Here is a 25,906-nt window from a genome sequence, read left to right as displayed (position 1 = left end):
TTGGGCCTAATAACAGTACTATTTAAAATACTTAATATTCATAGATATTTATGATATGTTGACACCAGAATCACAGTTCTTAAAATTGTTTTCTTTCTTTCTGAACCCCTTGCATACTGACCCATGTAACTTTTCTTTGAACTCTTCTTTGTCATTGGTTTGGGTTTAGACAAGGTTAATCTTTGAGTGGAGGGCTATATTTTTAGCCAGTTTCTATGAAAGGAGGTTTGGAGATGGAAGAAGATGAAAGAAGTATTGGCTTTTTCCTTCACTACATCTTTTGTGGCTTCTTCCACTTCTGACTTGTGTCTGTTGATATCATGGATAACTTGAAGTTGGGTTAGATGGGAAGCATTTTGTATGTATTAAATGAGAGAATGTAAATTCTTGAATGAATAAATCATTAGATACAAGTTTTAATTCCTGTGTTACCACACTCTGATTTGGCTGTGTTTTAATTTTTCTAGGTCTTTGTTTTCTTCTTTAATAAAGTGAAGGCATTGAGGAATTCCCTGGTGGTCCAGTGGTTAAGATGCTGCACTTCCAAAGCAAGGTTTAGTCCCTGGTTGGGGAACTAGAATCCCACTAGGGTCCCACATACTGCATCCCACCCCACCGCCCCCCCCAAAAAAGTGAAGACATTGGACTAGATGCTCTGTAAAGTTTTTTTTTTTTTTTTTTGGTGCCGAAATATTTAAATTGTTCTAAAAATTACACCTAAGGACTTCCCTGCTGTTCCAGTGGCTAGGACTCTCTGCTTCCAATGCATGCGACCCGGGTTTGATCCCTTATCAGGGAACTAGATCCCACATGCCCCAACTAAGACCTGGTACAGCCAAATAAATACATAGAAAAATTGCCATTTGAAAATAATAAATAGTATGTTATTATGAGAGAGTAATAGGGGAACCAGTTTTGATCTTGTTGGTAAAGGCCGCACTTAGGGTTGACATTTAAGTTGATATGAAGAGTTCAGAGGAGCCACCATGAGGAGAGTTGGAGGTAGAGCATTTTGTACATGTGGGAAGACTAAAGCAGGAAGGAACTTGAATTTTTGAGAAACTGAAGTGAGGCTGGAACTTAATGAATGTAAGGAAGAATAGTTTGTAAGATGAAGTTAGACATAAAGAAGCCAGATTGCAGAGTGCCTTGTAGGTTGCTGTAGGAGGGTTTTACTTTGTTCTAAATGAAATGGGATGCCATTGAAGGATTTTAAACAGAAGATAATATAAATATGCTTTACACTTTAAAAAGATCCTTATGGCTACCATCTGATGATTGTAGAGGAAGGGAGCAAGAGGGAACAGAGTAATTAGAATGGTGGTGGAAGTATAGATAGAAGTGGATGGATATAAGATAACATTAGAATTTTTAAGATTTACCAATGGGTTACATGTGAAGGAGAAAAAGGAATAAAAGACTCAAGGGTTATTCCAGATTTCTGGAATTTGGTATTTGAGATAGAAGAGGACTGGGAAAACAACTTTTTTTTTTTTCTTGAGGATGAGAATCATTGTTATGGACCTGTAAAATTTCGAGAGACACCTAAATGATAACTTTGGGATATTGGAAACTGGAGTTTAAGGAGAGGCGCTAGTGGAAATTGTCACTGTATAGATGAAATTTAGAGCTGTGAAGAAAGGGTGAGATCAACTGTCTGGTTCTCAGCATGAAGGAACTCCAAATATAGCTATCTGGTGAAGAAGAAAAAGTGATTGTTATGTAGGGGGAAACCAGGATTTGTCATGTCATGGAAACCGAGAGAGGAGAGATTTAGTGCTCATTTGAATTACCAGAATGGAAATGATTGGTGATCTTGTGTTTGTTCTCTGTATGTCCCTCCAGATTCACTCTTGCCCTTTTCTTCCCTGCTTGGTGCCTCAGAAGGCTGCCCTCTATTAATGTGTTACTCAGGCTTCCTTGCCTTCTGATTGCAGGTTGCATTCAACCAGGAGATGACTGTGTTCAGTTTGGCGGAATGTTACAAATTTGATTGTGGAAAGAACAGGAAACTTTCATCGGATAGCTTCCATTTTCTTAATAAAAGTGTCAAAAGAGGTGGGAGGAAATGGAGAGAAAGGGAGAAATGTTTAAAAACTGAGGAAAAAGTGTAAAGCAGCAATTCCAGCGAACTTTCAGTGCAAAATTGAAACTGGACAGGACCCTGTGGGGCCCTGTCAGGTGCAGAGGCCTGTCTGTGTCCCCGTTTCTTTTTTGTAGAAAAAAAGCTTTTAGCCTGCTCAACCTTTCCTGTGTTCCAAAGGGCAGATTCAAACAGTTGCTATTTGGGGGATGAAGAAATGCAGAAAGAAGCCACAGTGCAGCAACGGGGCAGGGTCCTGGTTCCTCCTCAGGAGATGTGCATAGCATTTAGATCCATCTTATGTCTGAGTTCTGCAGGAACTAAGGTCCTCCACCCAGTGGAGTGTGGTAACTTGAGTCAAAGCATAAGCACGTGGACCCCAGACTGATTGGAGCCAGAGGCTGATGACTGAGATTTGTGGAACACCACCCTGTTATGTCATCACCAACCAATCAGAAGAAGGTCACATACCTTATAGCCTTTCCTTGTAAATTTTACTTATAAAAATTCTTCCCTGAAAACCATCAGGGAGTTCAGGCCTCTTGGGCGTGAGCCACCCCATTCTCCTTGTTCATTCCTTGCAATAAACCTTTCTTCACTCAAACTCTGATATTTTGGTTTGTTTGACTTTTCTGTTTGTCAGGCACACCAACTTGATTGAGGTTGTTAAGTGTAAATTTATGACAGTAACCATTCGGCCTGGATATATGATTTTCTTAATATTCCATTGCTCTGCTGCAGTCATAGAGAAAGTTAGCTGGAGTTTTGCTAGGAGAGTGTGAAGGAAAGAGAGATCTGACGAACACTGAATTGAGTTCAAGGAGTGATTATATTGATGGACTGTGAAATCTAAGCTAGATAAAAAAAGGGACTTCCCTGAGGTCTGGTGGTTAAGCCTCCATGCTTCCATTCTAGAGGGCACGGATTTGTTTCATGGTTGAGGGCGCTAAGTTGCTGCATGCTGCACAGTGTGGCCACACAAAAAATGAGAGCATGAAACCAGGAGATTGATAGGGAGAAAGTAGAGGGTTTTATGAACAGGTTCTCTTATTAAGAATTAAGAATTATTTCCGACGGCCAGTTGAACAAGTTGAATTGGGAAGATCAAATTTTTTTGTTGTGTCTTTCTCATTTACATTCCAAATGACCAGAATCTGCGCAGACTTAATCACTTGGAACCTTTTATTCTCTTTTAAAATATTTACTTATTTATTTGGCTGCACCATGTCGTGGTTGTGGCACACAGGATCTTTGATCTCTGTTGTGGCAGGTGGGATCTTTAGTTGTGGCATGCAGGATCTTTAGTTGTGGCATGCATGATCTAGTTCTCTAATCGGGGTTGAATCCAGGCCCCCTGCATTGAGAGCATCAGGTCTTAGTCACTGGACCATCAGGAAAATCCCTGGAACCTTTCGTTGTAAGTAGACAGTTTAAACCTGCATTCTAGCCAGATTGAAGTACGTGCGCATACACACAGGCACACAGAGTTAATGACCTTTAGAGCTTATGAATGTGATTTCAAACATGACGTGTTTTAAAGTTTTTAAAATATCTTTTTTGTCTGTTTGATAAGTACAGATATTTCTCAATATGAATAATACTTATCAAATTAACTTCCTTTGTTTACTTCTACTTTCTATAAATAGAACATAGGAAAATACTTTTCCTCTGGTAAATATCTGGATCTATTTAGAATCTTTCTATGAAATTTGTGACATAAGATCTAAACTTACTTTTCCTTTAAACCTTTAAAAAACATATTCATTATTGGTATTTGTTTAGATGCTACATTGTGACCAACTCTTTTGTGACCCCATGGATTATAGTCTTCCAGGCTCCTCTGTCCATGGAGTTTCCCAGGCAAGAATACTGGAATTGGTTTTCATTTCCTTCTCCAGGGGACCTTCCTGACCCAGGGATTGAACCCACGTCTCCTGCATTAGCAGGCAGATTCATTACCACTAAGCCACCTGGGAAGCCGTTATTGATACAGATTTTTGAAAAATAGTTTGGCAGGTTCTTGTTGTTCAGGCGCTAGGTCATGTCTGACTCTTTGCCATCTCACAGACTGCAGCACACCAGGTTTCCCTGTCCTTCACTATCTTCTGAAGTTTGCTCAGACTCATGTCCATTGAGTCAGTGATGCCATCCAACCATCTCATCCTCTGTCATCCCCTTCTCCTCCTGCCTTTAATCTTTCCCAGTATCAGGGTCTTTTCCACTGAGTCAGCTCTTCACATCAAGTGGCCAAAGTATTGGAGCTTCAGCTTCAGTGTCCGTCTTTCCAATGAATATTTCCTTCAGGATTGACTGGTTTGATCTCCTTGCTGTCCAAGGGATTCTTAAGCATCTTCTCCAGCACCACAATTCAAAAACATCAATTCTTCATCACTCAGCTTTCTTTATGATCCAATTCTTATATCCATACATGACTACTGGAGGTTCTTAATATATAGTTAAACATACACTTAGCTTAATGATCCAATAGTTCTACTCCTAGGTATTTATTCAAGTGAAATAAAAGCTTATAGTCATTGAAACCTATATGTGAATACCCCAAACTAGAAACAAACCCAAATGTACCTCACCTGGTGAATTCATAAATTTTGGTACATTCATAAAAATGAAATACTGTTTGGCAGTGCATACCTCAACATGAGTGGGTATCAGATACATTATGACATTATGCTAAGTGAAAGAAGGCAGGCTCAAAAGGCAAGGTACTGTATGATTCCATTTTAATGATATCTTAGAATAAACATAACTGAAGGAACAGAAAACTGACTATTGGTTGCCAAGGTGTGGGGGCACAGTTTGACTGCAAAGGACAGGAGGGAGTTTTTTGTGGTGGTCTCTGTTGTCTGTTAGTCACTGAGTTGTGTCTGACTCTTAGTGATCCGTGGACTGTAGCACACCAGTCTCCTCTGTCCACTGAACTATCCAGGCAAGAATACTGGAGTGGGTTGCCATTTTCTCCTCCAGAGGATCTTCCAGACCCCTAGACCCAGATCTTCCAGACCTGATTTCCAGGTCTGGAATCAGACCCAGATCTCCTGCATTGCAGGTAGATTCTTTACCAATCTGAGCTACCAGGGAAGTCCACATTGTCTATATCTTGTTTGTGGTGGTGGTTACATGCCTAAGTGTTTTTCAAACTCAGAAGTGCACACTCAAAAGTGAATTTTAGTATATATAAATTATACCTCAGTTAAACTTTTAGCATGTAAAATGTCACCATATTAACAGATATTTTGGAAAATATCTAAAGAAAATGTAGTTTGTTTTTAAGAGTTTGCTTATGTAACTTTTTGGGAGTAGAGAGTGGTGGACAGGCATCACTGGTATTTGTAAACTTATTTGAAGCTCTAGGAAACATGTACATGCTGAATTTGCATTTAGCAAACATTCTTATGGTAAGTGTAAAAGAATGAATGTTATAATTGGTAAAGCCTAAGAGACTTAGAGTGTCTTTGCTTTACAGATAAAGAACCTGAAGCCTTGTTTAGGTAGCTAAAGTCACACAGCTGCTTAGTGGCAGAGACAGGTCTAGAATTTGAGTGGTGCATTACTAATTTGATGCTTGTTTTACTAAAACACTTTATATTCTGAGTTATTTTTTCTAGAGACTATTTTAAATTCCCTTTCAGAACCTTTCAATTGTGTCATCTTTGAGCTGGAAACCACTCCCTTCCTAGTGGTAGGAAAATCCTGTGTCTGGTTGATAATAGGAAGGCCAAGTTTGAGAGATACTACATCACTTGAAAGTTGGTGTAGACATAGCAAACAAATTTAGTTATAAAGACACTTTGCTTTAACTGTGGGAAACTGGATGCTAGGTTTTGGGGTTTCAGGTACTACTGTTTAGAAATTGACTTTTGTAACTTCATTACATAAAAAATAATCTTTTAAAATTATTATGATTATTGGTTTGTTGGGAAGTAAGAAAAGGTTTAAGAGTGTTGGTTCCTTCTTGTTACCTTAAGTAATGAAGATTTATAAATACTGAGATGTAGGCGGAAGCCCTGGAGATGATCTTAATAGTTATACATTTAGGAAATGGATAATGGAATATCCTTCAGAATGTAACAGCAGGTTTAGTTGTTTTTTGTTCTTGAGACTCAGCTGACTTGCATTGTCTGTCCTGTGTTCACCTCCCTCCTTGTATAGTAGTTTCACGTTTGCCACTGAATCTCAGTTCTAGAACCAGGCTTAGAGTTCCTGCCCCTCAGAGATATTGGTGATATTGTGGATATTGCAGACTTAGTCACAGACCTAGCAGGTGATTTCTTTCTTGATTTTGAAGCTGTGTCTGTATCCTGCAACCTTCCTAGGGATAATTTTCTGCCAGCCATAGCCCCAGGTGGAGTTGGCTGTTGTTTTTCTTTACACGGGAGCCCTAACCAGCCTTAGCTCTGACCTAGCTCTGCTAAGTCCTCTTTTTGAAATGGAGTGCTTTTAGACCCTGATCCCCAGGGAAGCCAAACTCCCAGCTGCCTTTGCCTGTTTATAGATCAGGAACCCAGTGGGCCCCTGGCTTCAGCTTCACATCATTTTGCATCTGTGTTCCTTATCACTGCCTGAGACATATTATTTTTTGAGCCAGCTATATATTGTTTTTTATATATTTGATACATTCATATGTTAATTGTTATTTGGATGAATTTACTGTACCATTTTGACTAGAAGCCTTTTACTTGTTCAGTGGCTAAGTTGTGTCTATTTGCCACCCCATGGATGGCAGTATATGAGGCTTCTCTGTCCTCCACTATCTCCTGGAGTTTGCTCGTGTTCATGTCCATTGATTAATGATGCCATACAACTATCTCATCCTCTGCTGCCCCCTTCTGTTGCCTTCAATCTTTTCCAGCATCAAGGTCTTTTCCAATGAGTTGGCTCTTTGTATCAGGTGACCAAAGTATTGGAGCTGCAGCTTCAGCAATAGTCCTTCCAGTGAATATTCAGAATTGATTTCCTTTAGGGTTGACTGGTTTGATCTCCTTGCAGTCCCAGGGACTCATCACCACAGTTAAGTATTCATTGTTTGGTGCTCAGGCTTCTTTATGATCCAACTCTCATATCTGTACATAACTACTGGACAAACCATAGCTTTGACTATATGGATTTTTGTTGACACAGTGATGTCTCTGCTTTTCAACACACTGTTTAGATTTGTCATAGTTTTCCTTCCAAGGAGCAAGCGTCTTTTAATTTAATGGCTGCAGTCAACCATCTGCAGTGATCTTGGAGCCCAAGAAAATAAAATAAAAATAAAATGATTCTACTGTTTCCCCTTCTATTTGCCATGAAGTGATGGGACCAGATGCCATGGTCTTAGTTTTTTCAATATTGAGTTTCAAGCCAGCTTTTTCACTCTCCCCTTTCACCCTCATCAAGAAGCTCTTTAGTTCCTCTTCACTTTGTGCCATTAGAGTGGTATCGTCTGTATATCTGAAGTTGTTGATATTTCTCCCAGCAATCTTGATTCCAGCTTGTGATTGATCCAACCTGGCATTTTGCATGATGTACTCTACATATAAATTATGTAAGCAGGGAGACAATATATAGCCTTTTTGTACTCCTTTCCTAGTTTTGAACCAATCCATTGTTCCATGGTTGATTCTAACTGTTGCTTCTCGACCCATGTATAGGTTTCTGTGTTTCTCAGGAGACAGGCAAGGTGGTCTGGTAGTCTGATCTCTTTAAGAATTTTCCATAGTTTGTTGTGATCCACACAATCAAAGGCTTTAGTATAGTCAGTGAAGCAGAAGTAGATGTTTTCTGGAACTCCCTTGGTTTCTCCATGATCCAATGAATGCTGGCATTTTGATCTCTGATTCCTCTGCCGTCTTTTTTTTTAGACATACATATTTTATTGAAGCATAGTTGACTTAAAATGTTTCAGGTGCACAGCAAGGTGATTCACTTATACAAATACACATATAATATTTTTGAAATTATTTTCCACTATAATTATTAGGAGATATTGACTGTAGTTCCCATGATGTACAGTAAACCTTTGTTGCTTGTTGCATATATATTTTTTAATCAGAAATCTAGCATTTTATTCATACTAAGCAACACAAGTAGAATCAAAATGTCATAATTTTTTTAGTTAGGCAAAAATTCATAAGTTTTCTAACATATATATATATATATATATAATACATATTTATACGTTGTATAGTTGCTAAGTCATGTCGACTCTTTGTGACCCATGGACTGTAGTCAACCAGGCTCCTCTGTCTGTGGGGTTTCCCAGGCAAGAATGCTGGAGTGGGTTCCCATTTCCTTCTTTGGGTTATCTTTTGTATACATACGTATTTCTGCTTTTTTGCTTCTGTAGTTTTTGTACTACACTTGATAAAGGCTTGAGAAAGAACATTTAAAAAAAAAAGAGAGAGATGGAGAAATTGTGGAACATAAACTAAATGAATTCTGAGCACTGAATATGAAATAGGAAAAGTGAAACAAGCTAGATAAAAGTAAAAGATCATCATATAGCCCAGTTGTTTTTTTAACATGAATGCTCATTAGAAACTTATTTGGAGCTCTGGAGAAAAAAAGCAGTACCTGAGCATTTGTATTTTTCAGAAAGTTTCAAGATCACAATTGTGATACGCATCTGAATTTTAAAAAGTGGTTACAGATTTTTCTATTAGATCCTAGTTTTGGTGATACAGAATTCTCTTATGTTTCTGTTGACCAATCATGATATAGTGGTATTAAGTGAGTAATAGTTACATAATCACAATAGTGAGAGTTGGACCATAAAGAAAGCTGAGCATGGAAGAAGTGATGCTTTTAAACTGTGGTGTTGGAGAAGACTCTTGAGAGTCCTTTGGACAGCAAGATCAAACCAGTCAGTCCTAAAGGAAATCAGTCCTGAATATTCATTGGAAGGACTGATGCTGAAGCTGAAACTCCAATACTTTGGCCACCTGATGCAAAGAACTGACTCATCTGAAAAGACCCTGATGCTGGGCAAGATTGAGGGCAGGAGGAGAAGGGGATGACAGAGGATGGGATGGTTGGATGGCATCACTAACTCGATGGACATGAGTTTGAGCAAGCTCTGGGAGTTGGAGATGTACAGGGAAGTGTGGCATTCTGCAGTCCATGGGGTTGCGAAGAGTCGGACATGACTGAGCAACTGAACTGAACTAAATCAAGATCGTGAAAAGATGTTTATCAGTTTTCACAATCAATAGCCAGACAGTGGGGTCAAGCAGAGTGATGTGGTAAGTCGAAGTGCTTACATGCACATGTTTTCATCCACCTAGCCAGTCTGTGTCTTTGGTTGGTGCATTTAATCCATTTACATTTAAGGTAATGATTGATACGTATGATCCTATTACCGTTTTCTTGTTTTGGGTTTATTTTCTGTAGGTCTTTTCTTTCTCTTTTGTTTCCTGCCTAGGGACGTTTCTTTAGCATTTGTTGTAAAGCTGGTTTGGTGGTGCTGAATTCTCTTAACTTTTGTTTGTCTGGAAAGCTTTTGGTTTTTCCATCAAATCTAAAAGAGAGTCTTGCTGGGTAGAGTATTCTTGGTTTTAAGTTCTTCCCCTTCATCACTTTAAATATATCATGCCTTTCCCTTCTGGCTTGTAGAGTTTCTGCTGAGAAATCAACTGATAGCCTGATGGGAGTTCCCTTGTATGTTATTTGTCATTTTTTCCTTGTTGCTTATAATATTTTATCTCTGTCTTTAATTTTTGTCAGTTTGATTATTACGTGTCTCAGTGTGTTCCTTCTTGGGTTTATCCTGCCTGGGACTCTCTGTGCTTCCTGGACTTGGTTGACTATTTACTTTCCCATGTTAAGGAAGTTCTCAGCTGTTATCTCTCAAGTATTTTCTCAGGTCCTTTCTCGCTCTCTTCTCCTTCCAGGACCCCTATACTGCAAATGGTGTATTTAATGTTGTCCCAGAGTTCTCTTAGGCTGTCTTTTTTTCTTTTCATTCTTTTTTCTGTATTCTGATCTGTGGCAGTGATTTCCACCATTCTGTCTTCCAGGCTATTTATCTATTCTTCTGCCTCAGTTATTCTGCTATTGATTCCTTCTAGTATATTATTCTTCTCTGTCTGTTTGTTCTTTAGTTCTTGTAGGTCTTTGATAAACATTTCTTGCCTCTTCTCAATCTTTACCTCCATTCTTTTCCCAAGATTCTGGATCATCTTCACTATCATTATTCTGAATTCTTTTTCTGGAAGGTTGCCTGTCTCCATTTAGTTTTTTTTCTGAGGTTTTATCACGTCCCTTCATTTGGGACATAACTTTCTGCTTTTTCATCATGATTAACTTTCTGAAATAGGATTTTTGCATTAGCCAATGTGAGACTGTTCTTCTTCTGTCTGCCTTCTGATGGCTGAGGCTAAGAGGCTTGTGTAAGCTTCTTGATGGGAGGGACTGGCTATGGGAAAAACTGGGTCTTGTTTGGTGGGCAGGGCCTTGTTCAGTAAGGCTTTAATCCTGCCTGGGACTCTCTGTGCTTCCTGGACTTGGTTGACTGTCCAACCATCTGCTGTTGGCTGGGATTGCACTCCCTCCCTGGTAGTTGTTTGGCCTGAGGGGACCCAGCCCTGGGGTCTAAGGGCTCTATGTTAGGGTTAATGGTGAACTCCAGGAGGGTTTATGCCAAGGGGGAACTTCCAGTGCCCCTGCCCCTGTGGTGAGCCCCTGCCAACCCACACCTCCACAGGTGATCCTCCAGAACTAGCAGCTAGTTTTGAATCCATCTCCTGTGGGGTCACTGCTCCTCTCCTTTGGGTCTTGGTGCGTGCTAAATTTTGTTTGTGCCCTCCAAAACTGGAGTCTCTGTTTCTCCCAGCCCTCTGGAAGTCCTTTAATCAAATCCCGCAGGCCCTCAAGGCCAGATTCCCTGGGAATTCCTTGTCCGTTTGTCAGATCCCCAGACTGGGAAGCCTAATGTGGGGGTCAGAATCTTCACAGCAGTGTGGGAACTTCTTTTGTAATACTGTTGTCCAGGCTGTGGGTCACCCACCTGGTGGATATGGGATTTGATTTTACTGTGAATGTGCCCCTCCTACCATCCCGCTGTGGCTTCTTCTTTCTTTGGATGTGGATTATCTTTTTTTTTGGTGGGTTCCAGTGTCCTCCTGTTGATGGTTGTTCAACAGCGAGGTGCAGTCTTGGTGCTCTCGCATGATGAGATTCCTCTGCCTTTTCTAAACCCAGCTTGTACATCTGGAATTTCTCAGTTCATGTACTGCTGAAGGCTGTCTTGAAGGATTTTGAGCATAACCTTGCTAGCATGTGAAATGAGCACAGTTGTAGGGTAGTTTCAGTATTGTTTGGCATTGCCCTTCTTTGGGACTGGAATGAAAACTGACTTGAGTTTTCCAAATTTGCTGACATACTGAGTGCAGCACTTTAACAGCATCATCTTTTAGGATATTAAATATCAACTGGAATTCCATCACCTCCGCTAGCTTTGTTTGTAATAATCCTTCCTAAGGCCCACTTCAGGTCACACTCCAGGACATCAGCTCTAGGTTAGTGACCACACCATTGTGGCTAAATTCTTAGAATGATACCTAGCATAAAGTCAGTTCTTTATATATGGCAACTATTGTATTTTCAATGAGTCCTAGAATTTCCTGTTGTTTTCTGTATTTAGGTAGTATGGATAGATAAATAGATGTATGAGCTTGTGTGTGCTAAGTCACTCCAGTTGTGTCCGACTCTCTGTGGCCCTGTGGACTGCAGCCTGCCAAGCTGCTCTATCCATGGGATTCTCCATGCAAGAATACTGGAGTGGGTTGCCGTGCCTTCCTCAAATAGATGTCTACGTGCGCGCGAGCGTGTGTGTGTGTGTATTTATATACATGTGCACTATATATATATCCACACTATTTCGATAGATGTCTATTTATAGTGTGCACATATGTATTGTGTGTGTGCGTGTGTGTATTTGTGTATCTATATAGTTATCCCAAAACACTTGTCAGTCATTATTTGAAATTTTAGCAAATGTGTCTGGGGGTTATGGCATATATGGAGGCTTTGAGGTGGGACATTATGTTGTTGTTGTTGTTTTCATTTTTTCTTTACTATTATTAGTATTACTGTTATTATTTTTTTTTTTTTACAAACCCTTGTGTCGAGGTGGGTGGAACATTTAAATTGAATTTCAATCTGTGTCCTGGAAACCTTGAATTGGAAAATTTTCAGGAGAAATTGGAATTTTTTTTCAATATTGTAAAGTGCTGAGGTGCTGTATTCTTTGTGGTATTCCAGTAATTGATAATTCTTTTAAACTCTATTGCATGTACTTTACATTAGCTACTAATAAAAAAAAATCAGTGCAGTTTGTGTGGATATCATAAGAAATTATGGACATTGTAATGGAGTGGATTTTAAGTCAGGAAAATGGAGTGTTGAAAGTATACATGAGGGGCTCCCTGGTGTCTCAGTGGTGAGGAGTCCACTTGCCAATGCAGGAGACAGGGTTTGTGGGAAGGTCTCTCATGCTGCGGAGCAGCTGAGCCCACGTGCCACAACTGGTGAGCCTGTTCTCTAGAGCCCTGGAGCCGCAACTGGGGAGCCTGTGTGCCACAGCTGCTTGAAGCTGTGTGTCCTGGATCCCATGCTCTGCAACAAGGGCAGCCACCACAGTGAGAAGTCCTCGCGCTGCACCTACAGAGGAGCCCCCGACTTGCCGCCACTAGAGAAAAGCCTGCACAGCGACGAAGACCCAGCACAGCCCAAAATTCGTTAAATAAGTAAATATTCTTAAAAAGTGTACATGAGTGGGGAAGAAGGGTGGTTTTGAGGTAGAGGTTTTGGCTTCAACAACCACAGTTATGCTGAGGTAAAAATCTTCTTTGGGAAAGAGGCACAAAAAAGAGGGATAAAGTATTAGACAAACTTCCAGTTTGTATTTTAGTTTTCATATGCTTGTATATTGTGACCCCTAAAGACTTCACTCTAGTCTGTTAAAGTTTACCCATTAATTCAGAAGCGTAAATTAAAATTTTTTTCTTTTAAAATAGAAATGTCAACTATTCTTGGGTGTTGGCTTTGAATTAGCGGAGGAATGAGTCTGATAGCTTACCATCTATTACTGTTTTTAAGGGAATCCTGAATCAATTATTCTGCTGTTCAGAGAGATTGCACTTGGTAATAAATGATCTTACTTTATTTCTTTGACTGAAATAATATTATAGACACACTACTTCCTTTTTGCTCTTACCTCAAGCCCTGAGTATGCCTTTGCTTTTATTTTTATCTTATATTGTAAACTGCGGTGTGTGTCTAGGTGTTTGGAACCATGAAAGTGTATTACCAAGTAAGAAGCATGGCATAAGGCCATTTAGAATTTTAAAGTTAATCTACCAGTCATGAATAATAAGAACTAATTCAATATGTCATCCCATCAGGTAGTCATTTTCAGGTGAACTTTAGATGTTGAGAGAGTACTGATCCATCCATCTAATGACTACGTTTGTGCTACTTTACTTAAGTTGATAAGATCTTAATGGTTATGCATTTCTCCCCAAACTGAAAGGATTTTTTAAAAATACTTTGTTAACTCTTTAACTGTCAGAAGATCAGTCCTGGATGTTCATTGGAAGGACTGATGTTGAAGCTGAAACTCCAATACTTTGGCCACCTCATGAGAAGAGTTGACTTCATTGGAAAAGACGCTGATGCTGGGAAGGATTGGGGGCAGGAGGAGAAGGGGACGCCAGAGGATGAGACGGCTGGAAGCCATCACCAACTCGATGGACATGAGTTTGGGTGAACTCCGGGAGTTGGTGATGGACAGGGAGGCCTGGCGTGCTGCGGTTCATGGGGTCTCAAAGAGTCAGATACGACTGAGCGACTGAACTGAACTGTGGCGGGATTCTTAATTTAAGTAGAGGTTTCATTAGTATTCTGATCCAGAATCTTTCCGATGTGAGGAAATAATTAGACACTATTTATCATGATAATTGCCAAAATTTTACTTTTTTATTATTTTTCTTCTTTTTTCAATGTGAGATGAGACTTTTAACATTTTAAAATTATTGAGAAATAACTGATATATGTAGTATAAGTACAACTGTTTGTCATCTATCAAAGTAGGTAGAAGCTTTATATTGAGCCTTTGCCGTTGACATTTTTGTTGTACTGACTGACAAATTTCCTTTGATCTGTATTGCCCTTTATTGGGCCTTTGTAAAGCAGATAGAGTGAGGGAAAGATCACAGTATTTGAAATCAGAGGATTTAAAGTCCTGTCTCTGTCAGTTTACTTGCTCTTTGACTTTCACCTGTTGAGATTATTCTTTTCAAATTACTTTTAAAGAAAACAATGATATCTGTCTCATAGCATTGCTGTCAATATTAAAATTAAATAAAATGCTTTGTGACCTATATCATATCTCTTAAGAGTGTTACAGGGTGTTTTCCCATTGTGACGCATGTTGTATTTTAGCAAAATAGCAATGCTGTGTGCTTAGTCGCTCAGTCATGTCTGGCTCTTTGCAACCCCATGGACTGTAGCCCGCCAGGCTCCTCCGTCCATGGAATTCTCCAAGCAAGAAGACTGGAGTGGGTTGCCATGCCCTCCTCCAGGGGATCTTCCAACCCAGGGATTGAACGTAGGTTTCCCTCATTACTGTCTAAGCCACCAGGGAAGCCCGAAACAGCAATACTGTCCTTAAAGATTTCCATTGTATGGGTGGCATACCAACTTTCGATTTGATGTATCAGTTTTAGTATTATTTAGGGTGAATATCCTTTGGTTTTTGTCTGCCTTTATATTTTCCCTGATGGTAAATTTCTTCACTGTGCGAGGATTCTTCCTTTGCCAAAGTTAGAAATTGGTTAGACTTTATCTTTACATTCAGCTTCATGATGTCATGAAAAATAAGGCCTGTCTAGAGTCTAAACTGGGACCCAGCCTTTCTCGAAGTCACTGGTTCTCAGTGGGGTCAGTACCTGCCCATGTTGTGCTTGGATCTTTGAGGGTGCACTTTTGGTTGTCACAGTGATTAAGGTGGGGTAGGTACAGCATTGGCATTCAGTGAGCAGTAGTCACGAATGTAGCCATACATCCCACAAGATACGAGGCAGTTCTGCATGGATTTTGAACATTTCCCCAGACCTTCTTATGGGTGAAAAACCTGTTTGTACTCATCTGATTCTAATTTGGTTTTACACTTAAACACAAAGTGTTTTTTTGCCTGGCTTTAATAGATACTGAGTTTTCCAGGAATGTAACTACTGAGTAAACGAAGGGCAAATTGTATTTTGTTTTGTTCAGAAACAAGAGTTGTTAACTGTTTTGGAAAATCTTATTATCCGTGGCATTGCTGCTTATGGTATTTGATTTCCCAACACAGATCATTTGTGCCAATCTTCATTTGTAACTGTCATGTTCATGGTATTTCTATGTGTGGGAGCAAGTGTCTATTTCCTTATTAATATGAATTCTAGGATGGTTATATTGGAACATTAATGTATTAAAATATTTTTTAAATTACTTTTTCTCCTCTTATTTTACGTCAGGCATTATATTAATTTTTCAAAACCAAAGACAGGTAAGTTACCTACTTGCGTTACATTTCAGATTTATGCTTTCAAAACGAAAAACTTTTGTTTTAGTGGAGTTTCAGGATGGAACCTGTATTTAATGGAAGCCTATGTGCCCTTCCAGGGTGAGAGAGGAGGTCCATGTTGGTTTCATTATTGATGTCTGTTCTTCTCTTTCCTTTTCTTCCTTCTCCCTTCCTTTTCTGTTTTCCTTTTCCCTTATGATCCAAAATTACTGCAGCCATGAACTTAAAAGATGCTTACTCCTTGGAAGGAAAGTTATGAGCAACCTAGACAGCATATTGAAAAGCAGAGACATTACTTTGCTGAACTGAACTATGATCTACTTGATATATAGATAAGAATATGGTGCTGTATATGTAAATAATAAAGCATATAATAAAATCAATACCTGTGAACCCACCACCCAACTTAAGAGAAAGAACATTATCAGTGCTGTTGGTATATTTCATTTAGTTTTATTTAACTCTAAAAATGGAACCATTCTGTATGTATATTCTTGTTTGCTTTGGCTAATCAACATTATGTTTTTAAAGATTCATTCTTATGGATATGTGTAATTGTGGTTAATTTTCTCAGATATGTGTGTGAATTGTATGACTGTTACCACGGTGTATCTCTTCTCAAGATGGACATTTTTTTTTTTTTTTCTTCCATTTTGTTGGCATTACAGATCTATTCCTACTTAGGTCTTCAGGTGCACGTATTCTACGGCAGTGAATTTTTAAACATTTTTGATGGTGATCAACCCCTGCCCACCTTCACCCACTATTTAGCTCAGTTCAGTCGCTCAGTTGTGTCTGACTCTTTGCCACCCCATGAACCTCAGCACGCCAGGCCTCCCTGTCCATCACTGACTCCTGGAGTTCACTCAAACTCATGTCCATTGAGTCGGTGATGCCATCCAACCATCTCATCCTCTGTCATCCCCTTCTCCTCTTGCCCTCAATCTTTCCCAGTATCAAAGTCTTTTCCAGTGAGTCAGCTCTTCACATGAGGTGGCCAAAGTATTGGAGTTTCAGCTTCAACATCAGTCCTTCCAATGAATACCCAGGGCTGATCTCCTTTAGGATGGACTGGTTGGATCTCCTTGCAGTCCAAGGGACTCTCAAGAGTCTTCTCCAATACCACAGTTCAAAAGCATCAATTCTTCGGCGCTCAGCTTTCTTCACAGTCCAACTCTCACATCCATACATGACCACTGGAAAAACCATAGCCTTGACTAGATGGACCTTTGTTGGCAAAGTAATGTCTCTGCTTTTTAATATCCTGTCTAGGTTGGTCATAACTTTCCTTCCAAGGAGTAAACGTCTTTTAATTTCATGGCTGCAGTCACCATCTGCAGTGATTTTGGAGCCCCCCAAAATAAAGTCTGACACTGTTTCCACTGTTTCCCCATCTATTTGCCGTGAAATGATCCACCCACTATTACACAGACAGAAAAATGAGAATCAGTATTCACCCATATTACATGTGATGCATTCCTGTTTTTCTCTTTTTTTCTCTTTATGGTCTGACTGTGCCCTAGATGACTTCACAGTTTAGGGTCTTTGACTTGGTTTCCTTTGGAGAACAGGTGTGTTGATCTGGCTTTTCTGTACTGATAGAGTGTTTCAGGGATAGCATTTCATGAGGTGAGAGTGCAGCTGGCTAAGCAGGAGGACTGTTCCACACCTGGAAACATCTGGCTCTTGGGCTCTATAAAGTTTCAGCTAGCACTAAATTTGGATTTAGCCCTTAAGTACCTGCTACTCCTTGATGAAATGGATTCCTTAGGTATGCCTTAACTAAATATTTTGAGTTATTCCAGTGTTAGACCATTCTCTGAGGATGCAAGGAGCTGGGTTGCTTTTGGCTTTCTATTCTTGATATTTACTGTGATGTCAGACTTGGCTCCCCCTATTGCTTATCTTAACCATAAACTGTATATTCTTTAAGGCTCAGATCTTAGTAGTTGATTCTTCAGTTTTCTGGTGGCTTGCTAGTGCATATTCAGATACTTCATGTATTTCCTCTTTCTTGAAGTCTTCATTCTGTTTGCAGACTAAATAGCTAGCATTTTTTTTCACTGAAGAGGAAAAGAGTTAATTTACATGGGAATTTATTTGACTTTAATCTTAAGTAATTATAAAGTTAAGCAGAGAACTACATGTTTTAACTCTGATTTAGTGTTTATAGTTATTTAGAATTATTAGAATTGTAACTTACAGAGCTATGCTTTGAATCTCAGAGGGAGAATATTTGTACTTGGTACTGTTCTTGATGACTCTTAACAGGAGTAACCAAGGTACTGTTGTGTGTATATATATAGTTTTAGCTAGCACTAAAACTGTGTGTATATATAGTTTTAAATCTTGTTTTTATGACTGTAGGACTCAAAAATAATAAATAGGCATTGTATTCATTCCAGTCTAGAGGTTGTGTATGGTTTGCATTATTGTTTTTTGTAGCAAAATATATGTAACATAAAATTTACTTTTTCAACCATTTTAAAATATACAGTTCAGTGGCATTCAGTATATTCACATGATTGTGCAACTATCCCCACCATCCGTCTCCAGAACTTGAACTTTCCAAAATGAAGCTGTGTACCTATTCAGGGTTAACTTTCTTTGCTGCTCTCCCCTCAGCCCATAGCAACCTCCATTCTGCTCTCTGTCTCTAGGAATATGACTACTCTGAGTATCTACTGGCCACCTGGATTGTTTCCATTTTTTGGCTGTTGTGATTAACGCTACTATAAACATTGGTGTACAGATATCTGTGTGAGTCCTGCTTTCAGTTCTTTTAGGTATACGCTCAGTAATGGAATTGCTGGATTGCATGGTAATTCTGTGTTTAATTTTTTTGGGGGAATGAACATACATTTTACTGGTTTTCTTTTGCATCTGTATTATAGATATATTTTTAATAATTAATTACAGGTCTGTTTCTATAATTTTCCAGTGGCTGCATAGGGTTCCAGACTATGGCTATGTCTTGGTTTATTTGTCGATGTTTCTATCAGTAACAATTCTTGCTATAATAAACACTATTCTGGTTCATTTATTCATCAGATATTTAGTGAACACCTGCATATGCTCGGCATGTGTAATGACTTTTGTACAGACATATTTGCACACATCCATTTACTTAGGATCAAGTTTTTAGAAATGAGACTGTTGGGTCAAAGGATGGGCATATTTTAAAATATGATTATTTTCCTGAAAGTTTTTATAAACTATTTAAAAATATAGTCCCAAATAATGAATAGGAATGTCAGATTCCCCATGCTTTATGAAATACTGGGTATTATTTATCTTTTTAGTATTTGTTAATCTGAGATGATAGTAATTTGCATCTCTTTGGTCACTACTAGTGAAGTAGAATATCTTGTGCTTGCAGTTTTGTTTCTTCTTTTGTCAGTTGTGTATTCATGTATTTCTGCTCCTAGCTTTTTCTTATTAACTTGTATACTGCTGCTACTGCTGCTAAGTCACTTCAGTCGTGTCCAACTTTGTGTGACCCCATAGATGGCAGCCCACCAAGCTCCCCCATCCCTGGGACTCTCCAGGCAAGAACACTAGAGTGGGTTGCCATTTCCTTCTCCAATGCAGGAAAGTGAAAGTGAAGTTGCTCAGTCGTATCCGACTCATAGCGACCCTATGGACTGCAGCCTACCAGGCTCCTCGGTCCATGGGATTTTCCAGGCAGGAGTACTGGAGTGGGGTGCCATATATATATTGTTTTATATTATAGGTATTTCCCCCAATTTTTTTTTCTTCATAATCTCTTTTGCAGTGTAGCTGCTTTACTTTTTATAGTAAGTTTTATTAGTCCTTTACAATTTCTGTTTGGTTTTTTTTTTCTGGTGGTCGTGGCCCACCCTGATTTAACAGTCTGTGTGTGTGTATGGGTGTGTGTGTGTGTATGTTTGTATGTTTGTAAGGGAGTGATTTATAGAAAAACTTTCTTAAAATAGAAATCTTTGCATGAAGTGATCTGTTTTGAATTAATCTGACATTGAAAGTAGTTTGGGAAAATGAAATGTAAAAGGCAGGTGATGAATCAAAAGTTTAACTTTTTTTTTTTTAATGAAAATCTTCATAAAGATTGATGAAAACATTTCCAAACCAATACTTACTTGCCATAGAAAACAAGTACATATTGAACCTAATTTACTTTTTATTGATCTCTTAAGGATTCAGGGGATATTTACTTGTTAATTTAGATATGTAGGCTATAGTAGATTGGAGAAATGGTACATTAACTTCAGGAGATATTCCACAGATTTTTACTTGTTCTCAAAATTTCTTTCATTATGTGTCATTAGAGGTTGCTGAAGAGGATGCTGCTTCGGTTGGTATTTTTCTTTGTCTTTGTAACTGCTTTTGCCTATATCTCATTCCTTGAAACCTTTGATTACTTTAATCCTGATCTTTTCTGTATCTTGTTGCTATATCTGGTTCCTGATTGTTTTTAATCTTTTCAATACGTTTATTCTTTTGTTTCTATTCTTGATTTCAACGCGAGCTTTATAAGGATTGAAAGAACTTAGTCATACCATGTAGTCTTTAATTTTTATATACAGATTCTTTCCAGCATTGTGTACATTTGAAGCTCCAAGTGCACAACTCTTCTGGACATTTGAGTTTGCTGACTACCTGGATGTTAGTGGAGGATGTATATGTAGAGCAAGTGTTACAGTCATTTGACCTATAATATAATAATGAAGAGTGAAATATAATCATGGAGAGTGGAAAAGCTGGCTTAAAACTCAGCATTCACAAAACTAAGATCATGCATCTTGTCCCATCACTTCATGGCAAATGGAAGGGGAAAAAGTAGAATCAGTGACAGATTTTTCTCTTCTTGGGCTCCAAAATCACTGTGGATGGTGACTGCAGCCATGAAATAGAAGATGCTTGCTTCTCGGAGGAAAAACAGTGCCAAACCTAGACAGCATAGTAAAAAGCAAAGACATCACTTTGCTGACAAAGGTCTGTATAGTCAAAGCTATGGCTTTTCCAGTAGTCATGTATGGATATGAGAGTTGGACCATAAAAAAGCCTGAGTGCTGAAGAATTGATGCTTCAAATTGGTGCTAAAGAAGACTCTTGAGAGTCCCTTGGACTTCAAGGAGATCAAACCAGTCAGTCCTAAAGGAAATCAACCCTGAATATTCATTGGAAGGACTTAGGCTAAAGCTGAAGCTCTAATACTTTGACCACCTGATGGGAAGAGCCAACTCGTTGGAAAAGACCCTGATGCTGGGAAATATTGAAGGCAAAAGGAGAAAAGGGCAGCAGAGGATGAGATAGTTAGATAGCATCACCAACTCAATGGACATGAATTTGAGCAAGCTCCAGGTTATAGTGGAGGACAGGGATGTCTAGCTTGCTGCAGTCCATGAGGTCACAAAGAGTTGGATACAACTTAGCCACTGAACAGCAACAAATAATAATGAAATAAAATCATACATATAATGATTTGATGAAAATGTTGAGCCTTATGAACTTAATCATGAATCTGTCTTGTGACCTTGATCAAATCCTTTAAAGTGGTATAGTTTTCATTTTGCAAATTTGGATGGTTTCTTATTTTAGCTTTCTTTGCCTTCGAGTTTTGCTTGCATAGCAAATGCAAGAGCCAAAGAGTTAAGAGTTCGAGGACTTTAGGGAACATCTGCTGTCTAATTTGTTCTCTCTACAAATATTTACCTGACACTGTCTTGGTTTTGAGGATACAGTGAAGTCCCTGTCTTCATGGAGTTTACAATCTTTTATGAAACGAAGGTTATACAGAACTCTGTGATCTTATTTAAAGAGTCCTCGTTTCATTTTAGTGGGTTTTAACATGCTTAAAAGAAAAAGGGTTTGGTCCCTTATATGCCAGATAGGAAATGAGGAACTTGTAAAGCAGGAGGAAGAAATCCTAAAAGAGTGAACAAGGACAGTGCCTCTCAAATTTTTCTGTGTGTATGAATCACATGAGGATCTTGTTAAATTGCAGATTCTGAACCAATAGGTCCAACGTCTTGGGATTTTGCATTTCTAACAAACTTCTGGATGCTGCTCCTGGTACCAGTCTATGAACCACAGTTTGAGTAGCAAGGAATTAGTATTTCATTAAGAGAAAAGAAGAATAACCTGTTAACCTTTTTGAGAGGAGGGATTTGGGGCCATGCAGCATAGGCTTGGAGTTGTGAGCAACACATCACTCAGAACTTGACCTTGGTGAAATGGAATTATAAGAGCTATTAATTTCATATATAAAGAGGGGGTATTGAGGAGGTAGTCAACATCTGTTTTTTTTGGATGGCATCTAGAACTAAGGCTGGATGGTCTTAAAGGGTCTGAAACCTTTGAAAAGATATTAGGAGGTGAAAGACATGAGGATCTTCAGGTATGATAAAAATAACTAGTCAGATAATTTATGAGTGAAGTATTGACTAGGAGGACTTAGTTTGTAATTGGGAAGATTTTCTCTCCTCTTTTACTTATTCTAACTGGCATAGTGATTCTAGTTTTTAAATAAAGGTAAATGCTGGTTCTTGTTTTTTAGTATGTATATGTATTTTTTCCTATAGGCACCTTCTGTGTGGAAAGTATGTCAAATTTCTTTGTTACAGGTCTGAATAAAACTTAAGTGTGCTTGAGTTGCCCTTTTCTGATCTGTTCCTCTAGTATCAGCTACTTGGAACATAAATAACCTAGGAGTTCATTTATCTTCATAGAATTAGCAGAAGACTCTTAATCTTGGAGGTGGTGTAAAATGCTCAGTGGATATCAAACATTTACCCATAGGAAAAAATTTGGCAAGCCAGATCTTTGAACCAGCAGCCTTATATTTAGTTCTGTGAATTCACAATGCTAGTGTTTCCAATTATGTTTTTTACATTTTCCCCCATTCTTGTACTGTTTTAGAAGGAATATATATTCATATATACTCTTTAATAAACACCTAATTTGTTACAGACTGGAGATGTTGGGAAATTACTGCTAACACCCATAATTTATTATGGCTTCTGTCATTGTAATATTGATTTCCTTTGAAAATAGGTATATATGGCAAGGAGACTTAGTTATTGTTTGTTACATAGGCAGAAAGATGTGAAATGTAGTCATGGATTCAGGTCAGTTCATTTCAGTCGCTCAGTCATGTCCGACTCTTTGCGACCCCATGAACTGCAGCATACCAGGCCTCCCTGTCTATCACCAACTCCCGGAGTTCACTCAGACTCATGTCCATCGAGTCAGTGATGCCATCCAGCCATCTCATCCTCTGTCGTCCCCTTCTCCTCCTGCCCCCAATCCCTCCCAGCATCAGAGTCTTTTCCAATGAGTCAACTCTTTGCATGAGGTGGCCAAAGTATTAGAGTTTCAGCTTTAGCATCATTTTTTCCAAAGAAATCCCAGGGCTGATCTCCTTCAGAATGGACTGGTTGGGTCTCCATGCAGTCCAAGGGACTCTCAAGAGTCATCTCCAACACCACAGTTCAAAAGCATCAATTCTTCGGCGCTCAGCTTCATAGTCCAACTCTCACATCCATACATGACCACAGAAAAACCATAGCCTTAACTAGACAGACCTTTGTTGGCAAAGTAATGTCTCTGCTTTTGAATATGCTATCTAGGTTGGTCATAACTTTCCTTCCAAGGAGTAAGCGTCTTTTAATTTCATGGCTGCAGTCACCATCTGTAGTGATTTTGGAGCCCAGAAAAATAAAAAGTCTGACACTGTTTCCACTGTTTTCCCATCTATTTCCCATGAAGTGGCTGAGATAAATCTCCACGTTCCTTTAATTGTATTAGTTCATTATGATCAAATGAACTACATGTAAAGTGTTTTTAGTAGTTACGTACCCAGTCAATTTCTGGCATATTTAAAAAGCATTTGCTGCACCTATTGTTATTTTGGTATTTAGTTCTTTTTTTAACATAATTGTTAAAACTGAAAGTAAAACATCAAAAGCATTATAGTCTGTTCTAGAATCAGGCTAAGGAAAAAATGAAGTAAAACACATTGTATGCTAAAAATATATTATGCAACTTACATCTGAAATTGTTTTGTTAGAGCATGTATTGAAAATGAATTTCAACTCTCCTTATTCTGTAGGTTTTTTATAATGTGATTATCTGAAAGTGGATGTCCATATAAAGTAAGTTTCCAATGTCTTCCAATTTTTAACTCAATTTAACTTTAGAACCATACTCTGCTGCTGCTGCTGCTGCTAAGTCGCTTCAGTCGTGTCCGACTCTGTGCAACCCCATAGACAGCAGCCCACCAGACTCCTCTGTCCCTGGGATTCTCCAGGCAAGAACACTGGAGTGGGTTGCCATTTCCTTCTCCAGTGTGTGAAAGTGAAGTTGCTCAGTCATGTCCGACTCTTCATGACCCCATGGTCTGCAGCCTACCAGGCTCCTCCGTCCATGGGATTTTCCAGGCAAGAGTACTGAAGTGGGTTGCCATTGCCTTCTCTGTTAGAACCACATAAGCCTTTCCTATATATTCTGAAAACTCAATGTAGTAATACCTGGAAATGTAATTGAAATATAAAATAAATGAAAAAATAATGTAAATGTAAAGTAAATGAGAAAGAAATTACAGATAAGCTTAACATTGAAATAATTTAAAAGAAAAAAAGGACATGTCTTGTTAATTTACATTACTGCACTGGTGTATGGGGCTTTTGAGGTCAGGGACTGTGTTATATGTATTTGTGTTTAGCACACATACTAAAGGACTCTTTGTTTAGTGTTTTTTTTTGTTTTGTTTGTGTTTTTAAGAGTCATTAGAGCAAATGTTCCTAGTTCTGCTAAAAATCTGTTTTGTTTTTTCTTTAGTTGAAGAAAAATATGAAAGAGTAGTCTGGGGTCATGCAGCCTATTTTTTTTTTTAATATCAATCCTGCTTAGTAGTTTTGTGATGTTGAAAGTAACTTCTCTATACCTTAGTTTTTCTAGTTATAAAATTATAATATTAATAGTCCATTTCATAAGCATTGTTATCAGGATTAAGTGAGATAATTCATGGAAAATGTTTTGAAGAGTTTTTGGTAAAAAAGTACTTTCAAGAATATTTAAAAAAAAAAATATTAATTGCTGCTAGTCTTTTTATTCAGGAACACCACTCTTGGGATTGTCGATGGTGAATTTATTTTGCTTTTCAAAACAGGCATACGTATCCAGGTTCCAATATCATAGGTTTGGGTGATTAATATACACACTTAAAATTATTTTTGAATAAAAAATCTTAAGAATTTTTACTTTCAAGGTACTATAACTTTAATTCCTATGGGGAAAAAAGAGAGAATTCATGCATTTAATAAGTCATTTTTTCTTTATAAACTATTTGATACCTGTTCTTTACAAGGCATTGTACCATGTGCTAGAAATGTAAAATGGAGCAAACTTGGTATGTCCTTCTGTTGTCTAGAGGCTGGTAGAGAAAGGTACCACTGAGCATAAATCGGTGTTGAAATAATTCCTTTTGTGCCAGATCATTTTATTAAGCCAAACTTTTGGGTGGATTGACTCTTTGCCTTTAATATCATTTGTCATAGGTGCAAAACCTCTATTTGAAGACTTAACTCATTAAATTGTATCTGAAGTTTATGTGTTGATTTCCCTGTTACATTGGGAGATTTTTTTAGGGCAGAGATTAGTCTGAAATATTTCTAGGGCTCCTCAGCCACTGGTAGAGTACTCGTCATATATTAGGTATATAATATTAGTTGAGTAATGAATGAATATTTAGAATGTTAGAAGTAAAAGGAATTTGATTCATGTAAATAATATTAGACACTAGAATTTCTAAAAATTTTAGATCATTTACATAGGGTTATAACTTTTGATTTTGACTCTAGGGTATTTAAAACACAACTAGTACTGTCTATCACATCATCTTATAAAAGAAGCCATTTTAACACCAAAATAGTAGGAAGGACGGTTTCATAGTAGCACAGTTTGGTAACTTTAAACTCATATTTTGATCATGGCTGGCACCTATTCAAGAAATGTAATCCTCTCCTTTTAGAGGTGATGTATCTTAGAGAAGTATCTTAAGTTCTTACAGCAAGGCAGAATGATCACTGAACTTAAAATCCAGGTCTTCTGACTCTCAGCCCCAAATTTTGATCCTGTCCCCTCAATCTTCATCACATGATAAGATTCAATTCAGTTCAGTTCAGTCACTCAGTCATGTCCGATTTTTTGCAACCCCATGGACTGCAGCATGCCAGGCTTCCCTGTCCATCACCAACTCCCGGAGCTTGCTCAAACTC

General features: G+C 38.4%; 1 protein-coding gene across 12 annotated transcripts in view; it reads left to right on the top strand.

The window, feature by feature from the left end:
• The window catches only part of NUMB (NUMB endocytic adaptor protein), a 160,657-nt gene that overhangs the window by 18,419 nt on the left and 116,332 nt on the right, over nt 1-25,906 (top strand). The window contains exon 1 of one of the 12 annotated variants that reach the window (XM_070797824.1): nt 23,761-23,782. The exons of the other annotated variants lie outside the window; for them this stretch is intronic. The gene's annotated coding sequence lies outside the window, so the exon portion shown is untranslated. Of the gene's footprint in view, nt 1-23,760; nt 23,783-25,906 lie in introns of those variants that run through there. 12 annotated transcript variants of the gene reach the window in all.

This window comes from Bos indicus, chromosome 10 (genome assembly GCF_029378745.1).
Source record: "Bos indicus isolate NIAB-ARS_2022 breed Sahiwal x Tharparkar chromosome 10, NIAB-ARS_B.indTharparkar_mat_pri_1.0, whole genome shotgun sequence".
Lineage (NCBI taxonomy): Eukaryota > Metazoa > Chordata > Mammalia > Artiodactyla > Bovidae > Bos > Bos indicus.
This window is presented reverse-complemented; position numbering and strand designations above follow the sequence as displayed.